The sequence below is a fragment of the Bison bison genome, unplaced genomic scaffold (assembly GCF_000754665.1).
Source record: "Bison bison bison isolate TAMUID 2011002044 unplaced genomic scaffold, Bison_UMD1.0 scf7180017863950, whole genome shotgun sequence".
NCBI lineage: Eukaryota > Metazoa > Chordata > Mammalia > Artiodactyla > Bovidae > Bison > Bison bison.
In genome coordinates, this window is record NW_011494522.1 from 511,556 (window position 1) to 518,409 (window position 6,854).

The window sequence follows — 6,854 nt, forward strand, 5'->3', positions numbered from 1 at the left end:
CATCTATTTCCCATGAAGTGATGGGACCGGATGCCATGATCTTTGTTTTCTGAATGTTGAGCTTTAAGCCAACTTTTTCACTCTCTACTTTCACTTTCATCAAGAGGCTTTTTAGTTCCTCTTCACTTTCTGCCATAAGCGTGGTGTCATCTGCACATCTGAGGTTATTGATATTTCTCCCGGCAATCTTGATTCCAGCTTGTGTTTCTTCCAGTCCAGCGTTTCTCATGATGTACTCTGCATATAAGTTAAATAAGCAAGGTGACAATATACAGCCTTGACGTATGCCTTTTCCTACTTGGAACTGGTCTGTTGTTCCACGTCCAGTTCTAACTGTTGCTTCCTGACCTGCATACAAATTTCTCAAGAGGCAGATCAGGTGGTCTGGTATTCCCATCTCTTTCAGAATTTTCCACAGTTTATTGTGATCCACACAGTCAAAGGCTTTGGCATAGTCAATAAAGCAGAAATGCAACCTACTCACCCAATCGACCTTGGGCTGGCTCTTAGCTCTTCTGTAGTTTACTGTGAAATCCTGAGTAACCCAGAGTTCGCCTGCATACTGGCTGAAACCACTTTTGGTGAAGCCATGATGGAATCTGACGTACTGAATGAAGACTCAGACAAAAACACCCTCATCACGCAACAGCTTAGAGACAATCTAACACTATGGACCTCAGACAATGCAGGAGAAGAATGTGAAGTGCAGAGGGGACAGAAAGCTAAATGGATACAGTGTCATCTTTTTTTCCTTCAAGAAAACTTGTTGCACATCTCCATTGCTCATTCCACTTGGATTCTCTACAGCAAAGAAACCCATTCGGTATATGGAACTACTGAAATTTTACGATGTATGGACTACACTTCTTAGAGTAAGTATTTTACTTACATGGATCAATCTCATGACCATCTCTTCTTTAGATGTAAATGATATGCATTAAGTGTTGTATGGAATAAAATGGGCATTTTAAAACTAGCAATAAGTGGAATGTAAGACAGACTTTCACTGACTCCCAGAACCACTCCCAGAAGGAGAAATAAGATACTGAGTCAGGCAGTTCTCTGCTCTGGTCAACAGGTGGCAGCAGAGTAGCTTGGATGCCAACTGAAACAAAGGGTGGAAATCGATACTAGATGAATCGATCTAGTGAATGTGTGGGGAGACAGTGTGACTGGTGGTTTGTATTTGAAAACCTCTTAACTCTAAACTGTTCATTGGTTGAAGCGAAGAACATTTCCAGGTACAACTAAAAGTTGGTTTCCTCCCTGTAAAGTGGATATAAAAGTGGTATCTGAGCTTCCCTGGTGGCACAGTGGTAAAGAATCTGCCTGCCAGCGCAGGAGATGTGGGTTCCATCCCCGGTTTGGGAAGATCCCACATGCTGCAGAGCAACTAAGCGCATGCCCCACAACTCCTGAGCCTGTGCTCTAGAGCTGCGGAGCCTCAGCCGCCGAAGCTCTCACTTCCTAGCGCCTTTGCTCCACAAGAGAAGCCACCACAGTGAGAAGACCGCTTGCTGAAGCAAAGACCCAGCAGAGCCAAAATAAATAAAATTACTTTTGAAAAAGTGATGCCTACTCCATAGCATTGTTGTGAGCAGAGATGAGTTGATGGTGTAAACATAACCATGCAGACGACAGAGTAAATGCTCCATAGATGTCAGTCACTGGGACTGCGCAGTCACCGTGCTGCTGCTGCCGCCGCTAAGTCGCTCCAGTCGTGTCCGACTCTATGCGACCCCATAGACGGCAGCCCACCAGGCTCCGACATTCCTGGGATTCTCCAGGCAAGAACACCGGAGTGGGGTGCCATTGCCTTCTCCACAGTCACCATGAGGCACGTGTAATATCAGCAAGTATTAGTGGATACACGATCGGACAGGGTGCTCACAAGCCCGATACTCCTAACTCAGAGACGAGTGCCAAAATACCCATAGTGCCGTTTGGTAAGGGAATAACCATGTATACTAGTAATGGAACTCTACAAGTGCGTAGCCTCAGGAGTTCATTGAAATGGCATCTCTCTGGGTATCATTAGAGCTCATATGTATGTCGCTGAGTCTTTCCAGAGAGGTGTATAAGTATTACAAACCCAGACAAACTTATCTGGATTTATTCCTCAGATAAGAATTGTGCAGTCCCTACCATGTTCAGTTCTGCCCACACACAGGTGTGTGGCTCTATGAACACAATTCTAGCCTCACCCACAATGCCACTTAGAGAAAGGAGCTGGAATTAGTCTTGCTGTTTTAAGCTAGATATTCAGGGGACCAAAGGAGAACTCTGGAGTACTTGCTCAACCATCGAGTTGCAGTTCCCCTTCTTAACTTTGACTCTATGAGTTCAGATCTTAGGAGAGGGCTTCTTCCTGGCTTCCTGACTTTTATAACAGTTTTTCCTAAGAATATAACTCAGTCATGGACCCCAGCTATTACCCTCAGTCATGGACCCCAGCTATTACCTTAACAATCTGCCTATACATTTCTCCCCTCTTATCTTGATACCCAAACTATGCCACTGCTCCTCAGATGTGAATGAGATTCTGCTTCGAACCCCTGGAACAACTATAGATCTCTCTGGAAAAACTCCCGCTGCCCCTCTGACAAATACCGCCATAGTCAGAAAGTGAAAGTGAAAGTGAAGTTGCTCAGTCGTGTCCAACTCTTTACGACCCCATGGTCTATAGCCTACCAGGCTCCTCTGTCCATGGGATTCTCTAGGCAAGAATACTGGAGTGGGTTGCCATTTCCTTCTCCAATAGTCAGAAAGGTGGTAACAATAGTAACATCCATTCTTTGATGTGGACCCCAGCACGGGTTAACCCTGCATTCCCCACACCACTTCAGACCCTGTTATTGGGACTACTGACAGGCCAGCAAAATCTGGCCAAGCTGCCAGGTTAGCCCTCCCTTTCCTTGCCCATTTCCATCTTCCTTCCCTCTTGGCTCAGAAAGCCTTATTCAATGCGGACAGGAAGAGAAGGTTGGCATGGGGTAAGAGAGAAGCAGATATGATAAAGAAGAGGAGGAATAAGAATACTTTCAGCTCTGAGATGTAAATGCTACAAGTAGGAAATGGGAAATAAACAAAATGATCTTGAAAATTTAACCTGAGGGGGAAAACGTAATTTCATAGAGGCAGTATGGAAATAAAATGGGATTTAGCTGTGCTTGAGTCCTGCCTCTTCCACCTACAGGTTAAGTGACTTTGTGCAGGCTCTCGAGTCTCAGTTTCCTCATGCATAAATTGGGGTCATAAAAAGTTTATTGTGTAGTGTTGTGAAGATTAAATGAGATAAGCCATGCAAAAATGCTCTGTTTTGGGGTCATTGCTCTACTGCCAATGGTAATTCCTAGATTAGAAGTTGAAAAGTAAGCCCTGTGGGCTGGATTTGGCTTAGAGATGTTTCATTTAACTTTGTATCGGGAGTCTCCGAGACTACCCCCAAGTTCAATGATTCAGCATATAGTCATACTCATGGCTATGACTTCTCACGGCAAAGGATACAAAGCCAGATCAGCAAGTTTTGAAGGGTCCTCTCCACGGAGTCACACAGGACATGCTCAACTGCCCCAGCAGTAAATGGTGACAACACATGAGAAATGCTGCCAGCCAAGAAGATTCTCCGAGATTTAGCGCCCAAGGTTTTACCGGCGGCTAGTCATGTGGGCAGGCTTTGCCAGGCACATACGAAAATCCCATACTCCCAGAAGGAAGGCAGGTGCTGGGCACAAGCCATATTGTTTGCAAAAACAGTTTAGCCCAGTGAGTCATCATTACCGGTTCTGGGAAAGCTGGGAGCAAAATTCAAGTTCCTAGATGCCAGCCAAGGGTCAGCTATGTAGGTAGGAGGCCTTTCTAAGAAAAAGCAGTCAGGCCTGATACGTTAACTCATTTTTTTCACACAAGCCTGAGCAGTGTTTGCCCATGTAGTACTGTTTCTTTCTCTATTTCTCTCTTGTCCTTCTTCCCTCCCTTCCTTCTTTCCTCTTTCCTTCCTTCCTTCCCTTCATTGCCATCCTTCAGAACTTAAGAAGTTTTACCCAGGATTTCCAACTTCTTGTGAAAAATCAGATATGTGGTAACAATAGATCCATAGGCCCACATGGCAATGATTGATACTCCCCTTTAAATAAGGCTTAAATTAACCCTGGTCTTCACCACTGCCTATGGTTTTCCCCACAGTTGTGTGCCAATTGCCTCTTAATGTCATGCTTCTGTGACTCTGGCCATGGGCTGCTTAAACCAAGAGTGGCCAGCCGACCAGAGTACAAGTGAAGGAAGCAGTCACGTGGAACACCAGTGAGTCGAGTTCATGAATTCCTGCTGTTGATGTCCTCAGAAATGTCTTAAATCCAGGACTCCTCCCTGGCGCTTCCTATTATAGCAATTCCTTATGGGTATTCTTGAATTGACATGACAACACTTTTATTGTTATATACAATAACAATTTTATTGTTCACCCTTTTATGTCAGTTAACTTCAGTCAGTTTTTGTTCCTATCCACTTGAAGATTACCAACTAGAATAATGATAATATATCAACAAATAAAACATTATATGTATTCTACTTTATCAATGTTAAGTTATTATCATCCCTGCCAAGACTTGTTAGAGTGAATTAACATATATCAACAGAATGGCAAACCTTGTTCAAAGGAAAGAGGTGCAATGAATACTCAAGAAGGTCTACACATGAATGCATCCACTTATTTACTAACTTAACAAATGTTTGCTGAATACCTACCATGTGTACAAGATAATGTTAGGCATAAAAATTTATTTTTACATTCTAGGACCTAGAAAAGTACCTGGTATGGAGTCTGGATTTTAAGAAATATCTCCTGACTTAATAAATAAAGTTCACCTAGGAGATCAAGAAACCCAAGGCTAGAGATAATGAAATTAATTTTGTTCAGTATGAAAAGCGGAAACTGAAAACAGTATTTTTATAGGAGTATGCTGCATGCCATCTAACCAGATAAATGTTCTAGAACCTGCTTTTTGAGTTCTAGCTATCACACTGGCACAGAGACTAGCAACAGAGGAGGACCTGAAACTATTCCAAGGTTCCATTTTATTAAAAGCAGAGAATTTGAAAAATTCTTTGCTTATCTCCATGATAATTTCATTCCTTCTTAGACAGAGGTAGCAATTAGGGGGACTAGATATTCTAGATATGACTTTTACTAATAAGGAAAAACTGGTATGTAAAAGCTATAAGAATATCAAGAAAAAATATCAAGAGGTCATATCATATCAGAGCTGGACACTGGGAGTGGAGTTTGAGTTGTAAGTTTTTAGTTGTAAGTGGTGGGAATCCAATTCCAATTGGCTCAGGCACAGTTGGATCCAGGTTTTCAAATGAAGTCACCAGGAATCAGTATTTCCCTGTTGGTGTTATTTGTTTTCCTGGGTTCTGACTTCATTCTCAAGACAGGGTCACCTCTCGCAGTGGCAAGATGATCTCTAATAACTCTGAGCTTATGTCCTATGAGGCAATCAACCTCATTAGAAAAGAACATCTTTTCCCCAGTAGTTTCCAAGAAGTCTTGAATTTGAGCATCACTGGAAAAGCTTGTGCTCTGGGCCCATCCCTACATCAATTATGTGACCTGAATGGGGGCTGGGAATAGGTACATCCTAGGAATGTGTTAGGTCTGAAGCTGAGGAGGTAAAGTTGGCACAAATCAACTGCAAAGGAATGGTTCCATGAAGAAAAAGTAAGGGTCCCCGCTAAGAATCGAAGGTGTTAGGGATTCATTCATTCATTCATTCAACAAAAATATTTACTGAGTGCCTACTCCAGGAGTTGGTGATGGACAGGGAGGCCTGGCATGCTGCAATCCATGGGGTCGCAAAGAGTCGGAGATGACTGAGCAACTGAACTGGACTGAATGTATGTATGCCTATTTTATATTCAGGTATATATAACAGTGAATAATATAGAAGAAGTTCCTGCTCTATAGGACATTGCATTCCAGTTGGGGTGAGGGAGAGAAACAACAAACAGCTGCATTATTAAACTATGTTGCGGGACTTGGTGGCGGTCCAGTGCCTAAGACTCTGTACCCCCAGTGCAAAGGGCCTGGTTTGAACCCTGGTCAGGGGACTGGGTCACGCATGCTGCAGCTGGGAGTTCACACGCCACAGTTAGAAGGTTCCACGTGCCACAACGAAGACCCGGCACAACCAAGACCCGGCACAACCAAATAAATAAGTGTTTAAACAAAAAACCACGCCATAGTCCAGGTGATTATGTGTGCTGCGAAGAAAAATAGCACAGTACATGTAAGAGGAACGGGGATTGCTGGCAAGAAGGGTGCTGCAAGTTTATGCAGGGTTATCACTGAGAAGGGGACATGTGAGCCACAGCAGACAAGACAATGAACTCTCTGAATATCTGGGTGAAAGGGAAAGAAAAGAGCAGTGCATGTGTGAGTGAGCCAGGGGAGAGCAGATGAGGTCAAAGACTGTAAAATGTCTTGTAGGCTACTGATTCTGATTTTACTCTGAGTTGAGAAGCTACTGGAGTGCTTGAGCAGGTTGGTGACATGCTCTAGTTGACATTTTAAAATGTAGATCAAAGGGAGAAAGCAGGAGATTAGGTAAGAGATTAGTGTAACAATCCAGATTAGAGATACTAGTGGTTTAGACCAAGATGATAGCAGTGGACCTGGTTAAACGAGGTCAGATGCTGGGAATATTTTCAAGGCAGTGGATTTGGGGCGGGGTGGGAGGGAAGTGAGGGGAAGTACCAAGGACAACTGAGGTTTTGAGCAGGGTGATTGGAAGCCTGGAGTTGTCATTAACTGAGATGCAGAAAACTGTGGAAGCAACAGGTCTCGGGGAACA

General features: G+C 43.5%; 1 pseudogene; it reads left to right on the forward strand.

The window, feature by feature from the left end:
- The window catches only part of LOC104984224, a 36,216-nt pseudogene that overhangs the window by 1,304 nt on the left and 28,058 nt on the right, over nucleotides 1-6,854 (forward strand).